Here is a 19,348-nt window from a genome sequence, read left to right as displayed (position 1 = left end):
TTGAGCAGGAAGGAAATCACTTTGACTTTACAGCTGAAGTCCAATATCAATACCCCCGCCATTCGCCACGAAGTGACGGTGACGTCACCACGGCGCCTGTGCCAGGCCAGGTGCACTTTGAGGCCACGTGACGTGTCGAAGGAGGCCGTGATGGCGTGGAGGAGGCCGCAATGACGGGGAAGAGGCCACGATGGCAGGGAGGAGGCTGTGATGGCGTGGAGGAGGCCACGATGGCGGGGAGGAGGCCGCGATGGCAGGGAGGAGGCTGTGATGGCGTGGAGGAGGCCACGATGGCGTGGAGGATACCGTGATGGTGTGGAGGAGGCCGTGATGGCGTGGAGGAGGCCACGATGGCGGGAAGGAGGCCGTGATGGCGTAGAGGAGGCCGCGATGGCGTGGAGGAGGCCGCGATGGCGTAGAGGAGGCCACGATGGCGGGAAGGAGGCCGCGATGGCGGGGAGGAGGCCGTGATGGCGGGGAGGAGGCCGTGATGGCGGGGAGGAGGCCGCGATGGTGGGGAGGAGGCCACGATGGCGGGGAGGAGGCCGCGATGGCGGGGAGGAGGCCGTGATGGTGGGGAGGAGGCCGTGATGGTGGGGAGGAGGCCGTGATGGTGGGGAGGAGGCTGTGATGGTGGGGAGGAGGCCGTGATGGTGGGGAGGAGGCCGCGATGGCATGGAGGCCGCGATGGCGGGGAGGATGCCGTGATACACTCACTCATCTTACACTGACTCACTCACACATCATACACTGACTCACTCACACATCATACACTCACACAACCACTGACCCATTCACTCATCATACAATGATTCACTCATCATACACTCACTCATAATACGCTAACTTACTCACACATCATACACTCACTCACACTACCACTCACTCACACATCATACACTGACTCACTTATCATACGCTGACTCACACATCATACACTCACTACCATTGACTCACTCACACATCATACACGGGGAGTGTCATGCTGACAGATATGGCTGCAAGTTTGTTCGTACATGTAATGTATATCGTTTATTGTTAAATTTGAATCAAAGTTTCTATGATTACTATTGTGACATTGTATTTTATAGCTTTATTTTGGTGATTTCTTGCGGAAGTGCTGAGTTGGCCTGCTAACTTGAATCTAAATTGTCTTATGGTTGTTATTGTTTGTCTTGCATCACACTGGGATTTTTGCGCACAGCGTTGTAATACGGTGGGTTTTTTTCTGGAAGATTTGCTGGTTTATCCAGGATGTTTCTGTTGCGCGTAGTCGCTTTAAGATGTTCTCTGTTCGTATTTTGTTTGTTGCGGTTACACCCGACTCAAGAGCCGCATGGGTCACAGGGCTATACCTAATAAATGAAAACTTGAAAACTTGAAAGGCTCACTGATAGGCGGTCTCTGGACAGACCCAGCAGGTACCATGGGTTGGCTGATTGTGATGACCGGTAGATGCACTACAGCTGTAACCAGCTCTGCACTCCGTTGTTGATGGAGGGCGACTGCCTCCAACTGCCCGATAGCAGCGGCGTCGTTCACGAGCCTTACACACACACACCCCACTCGTTGAAGACGTCAGTCGGACGGACACCTAAGATGCTGAATATCGACATGCAAAATGTTCACGCGTTGCCTCGCGCATCCTGCCATCCAGCCATGGAGGACGTGGACGCCTCGATGGCAATTCATGAATGTTCAAGTGACAGTGTCGGGGGGCGAGCGTCGGGCGTGGGTGCCGCGGTGCGGGAATAGGAATGGAGAACGGGCGGTTTTGTGTTGAGGTGAAATTTTAAAATAAAGAGTGTACACACACACACAAGAAATGGAGAGCGACTCAGCATCAATTAGTACAATAACAAGCGCGGAAATGATGTAAAATCAGATCGGGGGGGGGAAGGGGTGGTAATTTTGGACCCAGGAACGCAACCCTAGTTTTCCCATGACGTCTATTATTTGTCAAACGCAGTTTTTCCCAACGGGGCATTTTCAAGGAACGTAACCCACGCGTTCGGCGATGTTTGCCTGTACGGTATATATATCACAGTTGCTGAGCACACACCCCGAAAGGCCCATAAAAGCCAAGCGGTCAGCAACAAACAGCACTTTTAAAGTTGTAATAGGTAAGAGTTGCAATAATGAGTTTGTGGAATTTAGCAAATAAGTCAAGCAAGTGCTGTGACGCTCTCTCCAATGCGTTTGTCGGGTCGTTACCGCGTGTTGCTCGGCACGAAGTCCGACGTTTCGCTCCACGTTCCTGAAATACAGCACGAGCGCAGAAACCTACGCATTAGTACATTGCCCTCGAGTGACAGACTGACTCACAGATGAACAAGTGATGTGTCTGATGATGTAGAGCTGTTGGGTTCTTATTACCATGCAGGACCAATTCCGTTTACAAAGCACGGATGCTCTTGGTCTGTTGGTGCTGCCCATGAGGTGATGCTGCGGGGTTGTTGAGTTGGAAGCCAGGGTTTGTTTCCAGCCGGCAGCAGGACATTTCAGGGCAACTTATACACAGCAGAATTTTTTTTGGGTTAGATCACGTAGATATGAATGTGTTGTTAAATCCGCGACCACCGGACACACTTAGTAATTTTCGTCACGTAAACAAAACATGCGAATTAGTTACTTGTACAAGCACGCCGGTGGGTTTGGAGAGTCAACACACAACATTTCCAATTCGATTTTACCGTGACGTTTCGCCAGTCATTACAACCAGCCTCACCAGGCGACAGCGAGGGTTGCGGAGCAATCTCCCTGGTTCGGTCTTAGACGGGAGGCCACTTATCAGCACCTCCCATTAGCACCTGCTGGCTACGCACGATGCGAAAGAAGCCCATCGTACACGAGGGCCCTTCAGGCACCGGGTCAGAGTGCACAGTGGCACTCGGCACTGCGGTCGTCACGAGTGCTGTCACTGGCCTGCCGTCGGCTCACAGGTCATGGCAACTTTTGCCCCGACGGTGCCGTCAGTTTTTACACGCTTTCTTTTAACTCAATCTGTTGTTGTTGTTGTATCCTCAAATCTTGTAACTCAATTTTAACCGACTTCCCAATGTGGTCTCGACTGCAAACTTGTTATATTTATGTCATACTGATGACATTACTATATTCTATCATAAAAATATATTTTTTTAAACATTATTTTTTTATATGTTATGTTTCGGCTTGGGTCTAATTGTCCACGCTCAACTGACGTTGGCTGTAATTGTGCCCACGGTCCCCTTACGTTGTGGAAAGCTTCAGGGCCACTCCCTGGAGTCGTGGAGTTCTGCCATTACTAGTACATTTCATAAAAGCGTGTTTTTAAAAAAAAGTTGTTTTTAATTTTACTTATTTTAGCTGTATTCTGGCTGCTATGAATTTACCAACGATCGCATCCTTGGATAGATGAGATAGATAGATGACCTTCATGACCGACTAAGAGCCCATTGTCCCGTTGGGAGGATGTGCGGCTCGAGCGGTTCATGCACTGTGCTGTTAACCCAACGACCCCGAATTTGATTCTGGTTTAATAAATGACGTTGATGAAGATGATGATGACGACGACGATGACGCATCAATGAATAAACGATGACAACTGCGATGACGTCGACGGTGCATCGACGAATGATGTACGACTACGACGTCAACGGCGTCGACGAACAAACGACGATAACGATGCCGACGACGCACCAATGAATAATTGCATCGCGGAACGGGCGCGGCTACTGGGATTCTGCGGGGAATTCGCAAACACTCCCGCCGCGTTCGCACTAATGGCGCTCTCTCTATCTCTCTCTCTCGCCACTGCCGCCAATAAAAAAAAACCTGAAACCACCGCGAGTTACACTGCTGGGTGCATTTTCACCAGGGTAATTCAATTTCCCGAAAAAGCAAATTACTTTTTTTTATTGCATCGCAGTCCTTTCAGGATCAAGAATGCATATATAAATTATCAGAGCCGTTCTTTACCAATAACTTTGCATTACTGTTATTGTTTTCCCTTAAAGGGAGCAGCAGCAGTAATAATAATACTCTTTGATTACGTTTTAAATGAAATAGATACAACTAATCTTTATATTCCAGCAGAGGTAATCTGTCCCTCACAGCCTACTCTGGGGTGGGGGGGTTGTTCAACTGTGTAACCTGCCAATTCTCAAATGCACTCGTAACCATCGTGCCCGAGAATAACCAGATACTGATGAAGAAATACCGGCATTCGATTACGTCAATTGTCCGAACCTGTGTAATACTTTACGATGAGCACAGAATAGGACTTCACCGGAGGCGATGTCAGGGTTGTAGCCTCGAAAAACACTCATGGGACCCGTTCATTGCAGTGCAGCAGAAGCTTCTGCAAGTCGGCTGGTTCTGTATCGGTAATACACGTGAATCCTAAATAACAATTTATATTTGCCACTAAAGTGGCGATGTTGCCACAGCACCTGTGCCAAGATAGCCCGCACGTGGAGGCCACACGAATCACATTTCTCGCTTGGCAGGGGGTCACATGACATCCCACGTGGCGAAGCTGGAGCAATCTCCCTTTGCTTCTGGAGGCTCCTCTGGGGGGCCCGCGCTATAGACCGGAGAGCACCCCCAACCCAACCCCCCCCCCCCCCCAGTTCGCCGCTGCTGGTGGACGTGAGCGAGCCACGAGGGTGAGCAGCCGACTTTGCCGTTAGCCTTTTCCCCCCACTGGCATTGGCCATGGCACAGTGCTACCGTCTGACAACCACAATTAGGTGGAGGTTGTTTTGCCAGACTGACCAACAGCCAACGTCAAGATGCCCCCCGTTGCAGCCTACGAAGGTTGTTGGTGCAAGGGGCCGCTGTGGGCGCCTATGAAGGCCGGAATGGCGCACGTGGGGAGGCTGTGGGGTGGTCCAGCACTACGACTGGCCGCCTTTGTCTCCCCAAGTACTGCACTCGTGTAGCGCCGAGTCGACCTAGGGGAGGTTGAGGACTTGGAGGCTGGGTTCATAGCGCAACGTCCTTACCACTGCGACACCGCTCCACCATACTACAAAGACCCCCCCCCCCCCCCCCCCTCACGATCAGCACTTGGGGGCGAGTGCTGTTAGCGAGCACCTGTGAAGGGCGGCACGGCACACGAGGGGGTGGGTGGCCAGCACGACACCCGGCCGCCTTTGTCTCCCTCGTGGCGATGTTTACACACCGCACCATACTATGAACACGCACATGCCATCGCAGTATAGTTTCTGTACACAGAGGACACAGCTGGAATTTCCCTTTTAAAATAATTCTCATTCATCATCGCTGAGTCACGTCGCACTCCCACTCCTACTTCCACTCTCTCTTCCTGACCCGTCTATGATCCCTGCCTCACTAGACCGCAGTGACCAGGCATAGTAAAATATAGTCATGGTGAAGTAGAGTCAAAAGACCCAGACAGGTGTGGGGAGGCCCTCATTTTGCAGAAGAGTGCTCAAAAGTGTGCTGCACATGTGCAGTGACATAGCGCTGACAGCAGCTGCAACTGCAGGCGGGCACTTAGCGCACACGGTAGCACATTCGCCGCCTGTTCCAGAAGTTCGCGGCTGGAATCTGGCGGCCGCCCCGGTTATTACCGCGGTGTGCAACAACCACACGCGCCGTCTGCTTCACAGTGGACACGTTAAAGATTCCCTGACGTCGTTCGCAAGAGTAGGCCACTGTGTGCCGGCGTCAGGGTCCAAAAAGTTGCTCAATGACTCAATAATTTTCCCCCTACCTGCAGAATTATAATTTTTATTTAGACTTGAGGAATCCGATGAGCTATGTAGTTCTTTTTCACATATGTTCAGTAGCCTAATAATGTCTCAATGTCACTCTTGCAAATCACACTTTTCCGTTCTCTCGAGTTTTAACCTGCTGAAAGAGAATTAAAGGAGTACCACGGTCAACGACCTCGCCTGGTACACAAAGAGTTCGTTGGTGTTAGCCCAACCCTGACGCCTCCTGCTGTATATTTGGAGTTTGCATTTGTTTTCCTGCCACGTGATGGCTTCGATTTTTCTCCGGTTTTTGTCCTTCCACATTTCTAATCAACGTGCGCTTAGAGTATTTGGCTGCTAGCGCACCCTGAGAACGGTACGGGCGCTTTATTAATTTAAATAAATATTATTATTATTAAACGTTCACACGATAAGCCACTTCGTTGAGCTATCATTTATGGCAAGGTCGCTTCTGTAACGGAGCTATGTAGCTCGGTGGGCCTTACCTGGTACAATGCAACATAGAATAAAAATAGGAGCCCAGTAGTTGTCTTAGCGAACTTAAAAAAACACGCAACTGCCTCGCCTCCCCAAGGCCTCACAAGGTGGCTGGCGATGATGCAGAGTTAACCTCCTACTGTTTCCATTATCTGGCCATGGGCGTTCGCTTCCTGTCGACCTACGCCTCTGTCTGTTGTGTTCTCCTTCACGCTGTCGATCCACCTCCCGTTTACGGGAACACGTCGTTGAGACGGCGCGCTCTCGCCAATTGCGCTTCGCAAACACCGGCAGAATTTGATTCAAAAGCGCCGGACTCTCCTGATGAGACCCGGAACGTCGAAACCGACCCGGGATTGACTTGCTTCAGCGAATGCTGCTGCTTGACGGCATTGGTCTGGAAAGCCAATAGGGCGATTATAAAAAAAAATGTATTCATTTGTATTTGGAGGCACAGGGATTGGGTCTGTTTATAAGTGCTTCACCCCCCCCCCCCCAAAGTGTGGGGCCCGGGTCGGTCGCCCCGATTCGGCCTACCCTAGGGACGGCTCTACTTGCATGGACGACTTAGTTTTCCATTGACAAAGGTGCAGATGTAAAGATGCAGCTCTGCAATTACATGTTGTCACCGCCGCTGGATGGGCCTCCTCGAGATGCCCGCTCGCTCACGCTGGTCAGACGTCCTCAGAGAGGTGTGGGAGTACCCACCACACTTTAACACCAACTCGCTCGGGTGAATCATAATCAGAATATTGATTTATACTGGAGAAATCCGATGAGCTGTAAAGCTCTTTTTCACAGATGTCCAGTCGGGCGGGTCAAAACTTTACAATAACAAGCAATACAAATACACGATAGGAGTGCACAGTATAGGGAAGATAAGAAAATAACTTAATAAACACACAAGTAAAACTAAACTGTTTTTTTATATATATATAAGGGGCCGTCCATAAATGACGTGACGCGATTTTGGACAATTTTTTGCCCCCCCCCCCCCCTTCGTCACACGGCGTCACAAAAAGTTAGACCTCCCCCCTCAAATATGACGTCACAAAGCTCTGCCCCCCCCCCCAAAAAAAAACATGCTTCAAATCGCTTGAAACTATTGTCATTGTAGTGCGTATTTAATGTGGCGCTGCACTCTGATGTTGTTAATTAAGTAGAACGTCATTGGAACCTCCTTTGCCAGTAGCAAAATATGATAATTGTTTTTTTACCCTTTTATCTGGCAACAAAACTGACACCTTTTTTTTACAAGGAGTTATGTTTGCATTGACCAGAATACCTTGCCAGAAGGCAAAGGAGGTTGCAATGGTGTAAATACTTACCCCGAGCTCTCATATTCTGATGGTGCATTGTCTTAGAGTTGTGCGCCTTTTGGCGTCATCTGGTCCAACACCACGTGAGACGAGGCTCTAAGGAAAGCTGTCTCGGGTGCGGACCAATCAATTTTGAGGACAGTGCCAATGCATTATCAGAGTTGTTGTTTTTTGTTTGCATTCCGACCGCAGGTATTGTGGTCAATGTAAACACGACTCCTTGTAAAAAAAAAGTGTCAGTTTTGTTGCCAGATAAAAGGGTAAAAAAAAAACAATTAAGTAGAACGTCATTAGACCTCCTTTGCCAGTACCAACGTCACCTGGGGGGGGGGGGGTGGTCAGACATTTGTGACGATGTGTGACGAGGGGGGGGGGGGGTTGAGAAATGTGACGTCACATAAAAATGCGCAACTTTAAATAAACACGTTCTACTTAATAATAATAGGGTTTATCTCCTTTTTTCTGGCAACAAAACTGAAACCTTTTTACGAGGATTCATATCTGCATTAACCACAATACCTGCAGTCAAAATGCAAACAAAAAAACATACTATGATAATATATGCATTGTACTTGAAACTGATTGGTCCACACCAAGGGACGGCTTTCTTTTGAGCCTCGACCCAATTGCTCAAAAGAAAGCCGTCCCTTGGTATGGACCAATCAGTTCCAAGGACAATGCATATATTATCATAGTATGTTTTTTTGTTTTGCATTTGACTGCAGGTATTGTGGTTAACGCAGACATTAATCCTTGTAAAAAGGTTTCAGTTTTGTTGCCAGAAAAAAGGGGGAAAACCCCTATTATTATTAAGTAGAACGTGTTTATTTAAAGTTGCGCATTTTGATGTGACGTCACATTTCTCAACCCCCCCCCCCCTCGTCACACATCGTCACAGATGTCTGACCCCCCCCAGGTGACGTCATTTATGGACGGCCCTTAATGTAAAGCCCACTGAGCCATTAGCTTCTTCTTTCAGAAGCGACCTGACCACAAATGATAGCTCAACGATGTGGCTTATCACATGGAAATTTATAACAGCCAAATAAACTAATCTAAACGCATGTTGATTCGAACCTAGGGTCTCTGCTAAGCGGTTACCCGGCTCAGGCCTCCTGACCGCAGTGCCAGCCAGCCAACAACCACTACTCCTCCAAAACATCAAATCGGATTCTTCCATGGAATCGCGGGCCACGAATCATGGCAATTCATCAAATCGCTGGTGGGGGCGGGGTGGGGGTGTGGAGTCGGCCGTGCAAACTTAATTTGGCTCGATTTGAAAAAATAAATGTCGCACGAATCGGTGAAAACGTCGCGCTCTAGCGGAGGCGAAATTCCCCACGGGTTGTTGGGGCGACGGGCACACGCCCCAGATATGATGTTAATCTGGGCAGGATCTGTAGCGGCCACGCGGAGGTCACGATGGACGCCGAGTTACGTAAGACTGCTCCCCGATGTCACGTACCGAGGAAGCCGAGAGTGAATTGTGGTAAACATGACGGGGCGCACGTCTCTGCAACGTCGTTCGCCGAACCGCTTGCGCGTTTCCTTTCGCCTGCTGTGGCACGGAATCAAAGTAAATTACACATTCAACGAAATCGTGATCGACCCTCCGATGTGCTTTTCGCGCTGCGAACCACGTAATGCCCGGGGCAAGGGGGTCGTCAACTCAAATAATAAAGAAGTGCCATTCTTTTTCGAATTCCGTCAATTCAACAGCAACAACAACAACAAAAGTCTGTATTTCAAAAGCCGCAAAGGACGCGAACACGAGAGACGGTGGAGCAGTCCTTAAAAGGGCTCGCATGCCACCGTCCCCTGGTTTGGGGCGACGTGTCGCTCCACGTGCTGGGAGCGAAATGTCGCGTGCCAGGAGCGTCTTCAGTTTCTGTAGAAGCTCCTGGCACGCGGAGCGAAACGTCGGACGCCGGCGTGCCGAACAACGCGCAGCAGCGACCCGAAGAGCTGCGTACAGCGCTTCCGCAAATAATCTACGCACGGTAAGTCGGACCAACATTGGTTGGGCTCCAAGCCACACGCATCCATCCCCATGGCGTCCCCACAATCCATCTCACGTCTGCACAGGAACTGATGTCACCGCTCCCGCTCTGCGGTGAAAGGCCTCGGACTGTCACTCGCCTTTATTCTTTCTAATCGTGCATCCTGCTCAAGCCCACGTCGATGTACGTCTCTCAGATCTCAGCTAGGTGATATATACAGTATCGACGCTTTGCATGAGTCAGCCAGTAATAGGGTGAGCGAGTGATGTAAATTCAAATGATATTATGGCAGAGCTGAAATTTGCCACAAATCGTTAAAGTCTGCTATATATTCACGTTAGAAAATAAATCAGAATAAAAATAGGGTTTCCCATTTTTTCTGGCAACAAAACAGGTGTTAAGATGTTAGAACACCAAAATGAAGCATACTCTGATAATATATACATTTTCTTTGAAACTGATTGTTTTAGATTTTTTTTTTAGTTTTATTTTGGATCCTGCATAGAATTGGAGGCAATTTTCTTTTGTTTTGTAAATATTGAAACGTGAACGATTGCAAGTGGACGTTTTAAATCTGGGTGCTGAATCCAACCGAACGCAGCGTACTTTCATCGACACAATTTGCTGGGTACTTTTTTTTTAGCATAGCGTGGTGCTAAAGCTGGCCAAATTTAAAAGCAGGCATTCGCTTGCAAAACAATAACAAGAATAGACATCGGTCAATGTTGTGAATACTATGATTGCACAGGTAGCACATGCCCATATTCAAATGCCGCACGTGGGATGAGGCAGAGAGAGATACGGAAAACGAAAAGAAATGAGCGGCTCAGCCGTTCCCGGGGCTAATAATCCTCTTAACGCTCATGAAAGCCATTTCCAGGAAAGTCCCTCGAAACAAAAATACCCCACTTGCAATGGAAAGTAGCGTTTAAAGATAACGCGCCTCCCATCCACAATGACCCAAATTCCAAACTCGAATATGTACGAGGCCTCCCGCGGGCCCCCGGACAGGTGAACATCTGTGGCCTGATGGGTTATCATCGAAATTGAGATCCACGTTCACCCAGAGTTGGAGAAGTGGAGCACGCGACTCGCTGCTTAGCCTGTTGACATCAACGGGCAGTTGCCTGAGTAAGTGTCCTCGGGCAGAACACGTCGCTCGATGGTGACTCGATGGTCAAGATGATGGAGCGCCATGGTGGCAATTTGCTAACTACCTCGCCTGGTATACAGGAGGCCATGGGTTCGATCCCGACCCGGACCCTGACGCCTATATATTTAAGATAAGCATGTTGTCCCAATGGTCGCGTGGATTTTTCTCCAGGTCCTTCGCTTATGGTATTAGGCTGCTATAAATTCCCACGTGATGATAAGCCACTTCGTTGAGCTATCAATTTCTGGCCAGGTCACTTCTAAAAAAAAAGCTATATAGCTAAGTGGGCCATACCTTGTAAAATAAAATAAAACAGTTTAGTTTAGACTGACTGAAGCTCTTGAATCATGAGTAGTGGCAGCCAAGGGAATTCGTATGAGTGGACATCTACCGAGGAGATGGAGCGATAAAATCGGCTCGTGTGCGGGTCATCGGATCGAGAAGGATGAAAGACAGCTTGGGCAGAACTTCATCCAGCAGTGGATTGATCGTGACTGATGATACTTTTGATGATGATGAAGATGATCATGTTGCGTCTGTGGCTACGAACTCCAAACCCGGGGCCATGTAACAGCTTCGCATTGTCCCAGATATAAACGTGATGGTCGGTTTGATGGGTTTATCCGCAATTCGCCAACTCTCAGACAAAGCAAGAGAATATCTAAGTCACTCCAGTAGTTGCTCTCCGTAGGACGTGTGAACAACAGGCTGTTTATTCTCTCTCTCTCTCTCCCACTTTCCTAGTCCCTTTCCACCTCCGTGTTTTCCCTCTCGTCCACCCCCTCGACATAACGACTCAGACCCACGCTTTGTTTGTTGTTGTTTGTGAATGTTTTCATTGTTGTTTAAAATATTTACAAAGGAGGTGCCCTCCTCCCCCCCCAACCCCCCCCTGGGGTTGGCTCAGACGCCAGAGCGCTTAGCCAGTAGCAGCACCGAGCTCCTGGGTTCAACTCCAGGTCTCAGCCACCCGCCTGTGGTTAATCAGAGTTCTCCCAAGGGTAGTGGAGTTAATGGTTTCGGCCCAGTTGTTAGTGGCTGCAATATAATTACGGTTCTGCGATTCATTCTCCGGGTCCTCCGTTTTTTTTTCCCCCTCTACATTTAGAAACATGCACGGATATTATTGAGATTATTTTGCTGCTACAAACGTCCAAATGATAAGGCTACTTTGTTGAGCTATCATTTGTGGCCAGGTCGCTTCTGAAAAATAAGTTAATACCTCAGTGGGCTTTTCCTGGTAGGATGGAGATGGTTTAGTTTCATTTGCTGTGTTTGGGCGATTTGTTTTTGTACTTTGCAAGACGTAACATTGTTTTCGTTTGTTGCTGTAACATTCTTACCCGCCCCTATTGGACATCTGTGAAAAGAGCTAAATAGCTCATCGGATTCCTCCAGTAGCAATAAATATTCTGAAATACAAGTTCAGAGATGAAATGTCTGTCTGCCACGCGACGAACGGTTGCTCGCCAATGGCAGAGCGGGGTGGTAAAGTGATGCCCCCTACTGTGTGGGCCACATGTCCCTTGAAGCCATCTCCAAGGTAGCTCTGAGCTTCACTCCAACGCTGTCCTCTGGACAGTCCGGTCCCTTCACCTGATGAAGGCCACTTGTGTTGTGGCCGAAAATTCGTGATTTTTGTTATTTTATTTTTACCTACGTGACTTCACCGAATAGAACCAACGACTATGGATCCTTGCAGTCACGAAAGCTTCAAATCTAGAATAGCTCTGAGCTATCCGCTTCCATTGAGCGGTGTCTATTGCCGTGCTCCGTGCGATATCCGAATGGATTTCTTCGTGACCGTGAAACCAACGCCATAGCATAGCAGCACCGCGTGCTTAGGTGGATTACCGGTTATTATGCTGTGGATTGAAACCCACTGCTTAGTTCACCCGTTATTCTGTTCATGAATCCGGAGTGCCGCCCCTCCCCACCCCCTCTGGGCTACTTGGGTCGCTCAACTTCTGCTTTGGTTTGCTCATGACCAGCGCCACGGAAGCTGCAATCGGCACACAGTTGGGGGGCAGGGTGGGGGGGGGGTGCAGACCCCAATGCAACACAGCACCGCAGGTTCTGCGGGGGAAGGTGGTAATGTTTGGGCTCCTGAAATATATCTGCTGGTTCTCTTGTGTCCGGAGGACACACCCAGGGATCGGGGGGATCGGGTTGAGAGGTGGGGGGGAGGTGTTGCGGTTCGCGACTGTTTCAGGCGTGCAGTTCAGTGCGAGTTGTGCGCGAAGTTGGAGCGGTGGTGCAGCGGTTAGAGCACCGAGCGACGAATCCCGTCACACCCTGGGTTTGTTTCCACCCCCCCCCCCCCCCCCCCCCGATGAGCACGGTTGGCTACGTACGAGTTGCGGCGTGCATATATCGGCATTTCCTGCTCACGGCCAACACCACGCTGACGATTATCCGAACCGGTCCTGCGCTTCCCCTAAGTCGACTCAGCCTCAAAAAGTAGTACCTGGTTAGATGTGTGCACGTCGCCACTCGGGAGACAAAGGCGGCTGGGCGCGGTACTGGCCACCCACCCCCTCGTGTGTAATGTTCCGGTCTTCATAGGTGGTGCTACTCGCTAACAGCACTTGCCCCAACAGTCTGTTAAGGCGACACGAGGCGAGGTGGGGGGGGGTATCTCTCTGTGTGTGCAGAGCACAGCTACCACCGAGACAACTGTGACTCATGCCCTCCTCAACTCCTCTCTCTCTCTCTGTTTCTGGCCGCGCGGAACATCGTGGCCCTTTCCTGGCGATGGTCGCCACAATTTCAGTGAGCAAACGTGGCCCCCCCCCCCACCACTCCCCCCCCACCCCCCTCGTGTTTACACAGCGCCCGTGGATCTGCCAGGTCACTGCTGGGTGGCGTTGAGGATTTTCTCTTTCCGCAAGTGGACGAGACACTGGAAATGTTACGCGGATCAGCGGTTCAGAGCCACCTCCCCCGATCTCCTTTCACGACGGCTCCGAACAGATTCTCGAACAATGGAATTACCTTGGCTGGTGGGTGGGTGGATGGGGAAATGTCCTGGTGGTCCGGGAAATTGTGACCGTAGCGGGGGGGGGGGGGGTGGCGGTGTCGGTAGTAGGAGGTGAGGGTGTTATGGGGCCATAGGGAGGAATGAGGAGGAGGTGGTGGTGGCGGCTGTTACTGCTTCTGCTGCCAAGTAGATTTCTTGTTCTTCTTCAAGCCAGCTCTGTGTGTGTGCATTTGAGAAAGAAAACACGTGTTTGACCCCAGGGGCCACAGTCGTAGCTTAACGTCAGTCGGCGAAATGTGTGTGTGTATTTATATTTGTTTTTCCTTTTGCAAACAGATGCTTCCCCTGTTAAGCGAACACTGTGTGTGCAGCGGCATGCACCGGCAATGTTGTTCCCTCTCTCTCTACCGGCTGTGGTGTTGACGGCTTTACTGGGGGCCCGAGGCATACATCGTGTTTAGGGAGGGGGACCTCCAGCCCCACCACCACCACCACCCCCCCCCCCCCCCCCGTCACGACAACCACCGTCAATGTATAAACTCCGAGTGAGACTACAGAATGTACGTACGTACGTACGTTGAACTTCTTTCGCGCCGTACGTAGCCAAACCATGCGAATCGAAGGTGCGGGGGAAGGACAACTTGAACAGAAGAGACGAAGACGAGAGGCGGAGACGTCGTGAGATGAGAGAAATGTCGAAGGGGCACAAGGGGAGAAGATGACGTGCATGGAATGAGGGGAGATGTGGGACAAAGGGCAGAGATGCGCTGAGATGAGAGGAGAGAGTCGCAGACACGTGACGAACGAGGCAGATTCATTCGCTTGCTTACGTTACTTCGATTGTTGCGTTCATCAGGATTTTAATTTAAGCTGCTATATTTGATGCGCCCCTCTTGTACGTGTATGTACGTTGAGCTTCTTTCGCACCGTACGTAGCAAAAACCGTGCTCACCGAAGGTGCGGGGGAAGGACAACGAACTACGGGTATCTTTGCGAGTCCATGGGTCTCTGTGTGAGTTTATGCATGCGTGTATGTTGAACTTCTTTCGCACCGTACGTAGCCAAAACCGTGCTCACCGGAGGTGCGGGGGAAGGACAACGAACTGCCAAATCGCTGCCCGTGGTGCTAACGCTTTTTTAAAAAATCAATAAATAAAAACACCGTTTCGAAAATAAATAACTAAATGCAAACCACCACTTCTTTCAAATGTTTCTTGCCGTTGGTTTTTTTCACACCTGATGATGACCGTTTGTGTTATGGTCGAAACGTCGTGAGCATTTTTATTGTTTTATAAATATTTCATTATTTTATTGTTTCCCTTCAACGTGACTTTACCGAAAGAGCTACGATTATGAATTACTGCAGTCACGAAAGCTTCAAATCAAAAAGGACAATGAACTCAACAACCTTTGGCTTGGTTTTGCTCGCTCCCAATGACCGCCACCGCCTCGCGATGTTCACGCTGCTGAGGCTCTCAAGTCAGAGCCACTCCGGACTCCGACAAAGTCACCGCGTCGCACCGCGTTCCCACCACCAGCGTTGGGAACCAGCCGTCCCACAGTCAGAGTTGGAAATTGCAACGTTCCTATGGCTTCTCGTTTGAGCCGAGTCAACCCCCTCGAACCCGGAGTCGAACTCGCAGGTTTCCGATTGTGAGCCGCACGCTTTACCGCTGATTCATAGGCACCCGGCATAGGGAGTTAACATTGGGTTAACAGGGGGTTTGACAGGGGGTTCACAGGGGGTAACCTACACGCGCTGATTGCCCGGTGGAGGCGGTGGTGCTTGTGTTTGCAGGCCTCCTTGTGCTGCCCTGTTGATTCTCGTGCTTATCGATCGGCTGGCTTGCACTTCCTCTTTGGTAATGGCATTTCTTTTTTTGGGTCATGTATGCGTGTATGTTGAACTTCTTTCGCACCGTACGTAGCCAACCGCGCTAATCGGAGGTGCCGGGTAAAGGACAACAGACTGAAGACAACTAACGCTGTTCTCAAGAAAGGAGTTGTTAATGTTCTCCTGGCTGACAATTTCCTGTTTAATTGTTTCAATCAATTCCATAATCTCATTAACAATTACGTCTCCCCCCCCCCCCCCCCCCACATACGGTGTGCATATATAGAGAGACGTGCACGCCAACACGGCCACTTGCTTACAACACAAGAAGAACACGTGTGTGTGTGTTTGTCCGCGATCCTCCGGGTGGTTCCTATTCACATATCCGCGATGGCCTGGCCGCAGGAAGAAGAAGAATAAGTGCCCTAGCCACTCCCCGCCACCTCTCGCATGTCGAGCGCTGTGTGCGTAGTGGATTGACAGCCCTGTTGTCAATCCACTGCTGGATGGCGATCTCTCAAAACGCCGTGGTGCTTGTCGAGGGTGGTGGTGGTGGTGGTGATTAATCCACCAATAACTCCACCGCTCTGGTCAGTGTGGGTCGGTGACGCGTGGTGCTTAGGGTTATTTTGGGGAGTTTAGAGTTACACACGGTATTAATATTGTCTATACAAAAGACAAAGATCTCCTCCCTCCTCGTATTACCTAGACAGACTATTAAGGCAAGTGCTGTTAGCGAGTAGCGCGTCTGAAAACCGGCACGGCACACGAGGGGGTGGGTGGCCAGCACCACGCCCGGCCGCCTTTGTCTCCCCAGTGACGATGTTTACTACACGCCGCACCAGGTACTCATTTGAGGCTGAGTCGACCTAGGTAAAGGCCCAGGACCGTCTAAGATAATCGTCACTGGTGTTAGTCGTGAGCAGGACTCGAACTCGGGTCGCCTGGGTCGTAGCGCAGCGTGCAAACCACGACATAAATACTCAGTCTCGCATGCACTTATATGATCCTTAACTTTACAAACAGACCCATAGAAATTAAATAAATTGTGATTTAATTTCTTTTATTTTCTACCTCCGTGACTTTACCGAAAGAACCAAAGAGTATGGATCCCTGCAGTCACGAAAACTTCAAATCTAGATTAGACTCATAGATTCACGTATATATATTGACGTACAAACCTGTCGGAACGACAGAGCTTCATTGAAGCGTTCACAATTTACTCGCTTCATTGAAGCTCTGCCGTCCCGACAGGTTTGTTCCTTTCACCTGAAGAAGGCCACTTGTGTTGTGGCCGAAACGTCGTGAGAATTTTATTGTGTTATTTTATTTTATTCTCATTCTACGTGACTTTACCGAAAGAACCAAAGAAGATGAATCCTTGCAGTCACGAAAGCTTTAAATCAAAGCTTAGAAAAGTAGTTTTCAAAATATAACATCAGTGGCGAGTAACCTCTATAAATAGTCCAGGATATCCCCCTCCCCTCCATCACTTCACTTACTCGCACGGAACAGCGTGGTGAAGTATGGTCAAGACTAAAAATAACATAACTTACATTTTTAAAAAAACGGCGACCTTTGCCTTTGTACTCTACTTCTTAGCTGTTTACATCTCGATCCTGTATCCTGTAACAACGGGGCTCAATTTCCGCATGGAATATCTCCCGAGACCCTCCAACTCTCAAGTCCTGGTGGAGTGGGCCTTTTCCGGAGCTAAGCCCCGGACAACTCCGGCTGAAATGAAGCCCCTGTGTGTACTTTCACGTGGGGGGGGGGGGGGGGCGGCGGGGTCATCGCGTTCGAAATTTACTCGCGAAATAATTTGCGGTCACTGGGGTTAAAATTAAAACGATTAGCGGCACGCACAGAGCGGGCGATTCAAGCACAGAACAGACGGACAAACGAGCGGACAGGCTACCCGTATAAGTTACGTGTCGTTTTAATACAAATCGTCAAAACACAAAACGAGCCGTGCGTTCACGCGTCATGAACAACCTCGTTTTTTTAACTCGATTACCGGTCGTGACAACAATACAACATCACTTTTTATCGTTTAAAATTGACCGTAGAGTAGCAACGAAAATAAATGCAACGATTGTGGGCGAGTGAGCCGACTCCCTCTGATTCGCGATCGATGCTGCCGAGACTCAACGGGCCCCTCAAAAGACTTCCACCATCGTCCCACTCGCAGCCGCGAGTTTAGACTGATGATGATGTGCGCGGTTGATAAACCGCGTTGACGAGACGAGTTCGATCCGGCCCGTGCGTCGAGAAGACGTTAATCACTACGAGTCGTGCGTTCATTCATTAATACACCCCGCACGGTATAGCCTGTAACAAGACCGTTGGGAAAGAGTGCTGTTAGCGAGTGCTGTTAGCGAGCACCTATGAAGGCCGGCACGGCACACGAGGAGGTGGGTGTGCCAGCATCACGCCCGGCCGCCTTTGTCTCCACCAGTGGCGATTTTTACACGTCGCACCGGGTACTCATTTGAGGCTGAGTCGACCTAGGGGAGACCCAGGACCGGTTCAGATAATCGTCACTGGGTGTTGGCCGTGAGCGGGAATCGAACTCGGGTCGCCGGGTTCGTAGCACGGCGCGCTAACCGCTACACTACCGCTCCCTACACACAGACACACATACCTGTCAAACCCTTATCAGTGCCCTACCTTATCACAGACCAATTCAAATCTTATCGGTCACCCCGTGCCCCTTATAAATCTCAACGTCCATCCTACAAAGTCCCATCATGAGGCAGAAACACAACCAAAATTAACAACAAAGCAAATGTTGCCCGCATTGAAACGGCTGCACGCCGTATGGACCTGAAAACTCAATTTCCCTGCACAAGAACACGGGGCAAACCGTGTGGGTTTGACGCGGTACGCACACGCCACGTGCATCAACGTCCCGGACCGCTGCGCTACGAATTCGAATCCTGGCAGGGGCCAAACACGAGCGCCGAGCGATATCTGAACCAGCCCTGGCCACTCCCTCCTCCTACTCCTCCTCCTCCTCCCCATTCAGCAGTCTGCATCGACCAGGGTGGTGAAGTATGGTCAGACAATCCCCCCGTGACCGACGACTTGCAGTGGATTGGCAGAATGGCCGCACACGAAATTGTGTGCGTGTTCAATTCATTCTACGGCGGCGTGGATGTACGTATACGTTGAACTTATTTCGCGCCGTACGTAGCCAACCGTGCTAATTGGATGTGGAGTGTGTTGTTAATGCATGCCTCGGTGTGGTATCACGACGTCTGCACGCATGACAATGCAGAACACCAGGTTGCCCGCCAGCACACCGTCGTTTTATTGTGGTTCGCCAGAAAATATAGCCGTAAATGCCTGGTTCTACAGGCCCGAACCAGACTAATGTTCCACATCGCCCCCATAGGCCGAGGGATGAAAATATTAGTTTATTTATTCATTAAACACATGTACATTCTCGAGAAAGAAAAGCCTCCACAACTCGCAGTAGGCTACGTAATTACATTTCGACATCACCAACATCAAGAAAGCATCAATCGGTGGGGTGGAAGGTGGCCATTTGATCGTTTTCCAAGAGTTCAGTGGATTGAGACCCAAACATTCTCAGAGACTCCCCCTCGCAGGTCCCTTTGGCAAACTACAACTACAAACTGCGAGCAAAAGCCAGAGACCAGTGCAATTTCAGGACTGTGTCGTGTAACATGCGCTGCTGCTGTTGTTGTTTGATGTCTACGGGCGAGATAGGTCGCCTCGATCTTGACCCGAAAGTAGCGGAGTGAAATTAGTCCTCGCTCGAGGGCAGTCTGGTGGCACACTAAAACTAAACTATGTTTTATTTGACCCCGGTAAGGCCCACTGAGCTATATATATA

This window comes from Petromyzon marinus, chromosome 38, assembly GCF_048934315.1.
Source record: "Petromyzon marinus isolate PM22_M1 ecotype Great Lakes invasive population chromosome 38, UKy_Petmar_22M1.pri1.0, whole genome shotgun sequence".
Classification (NCBI taxonomy): Eukaryota; Metazoa; Chordata; class Hyperoartia; order Petromyzontiformes; family Petromyzontidae; genus Petromyzon; species Petromyzon marinus.
This window is presented reverse-complemented; position numbering follows the sequence as displayed.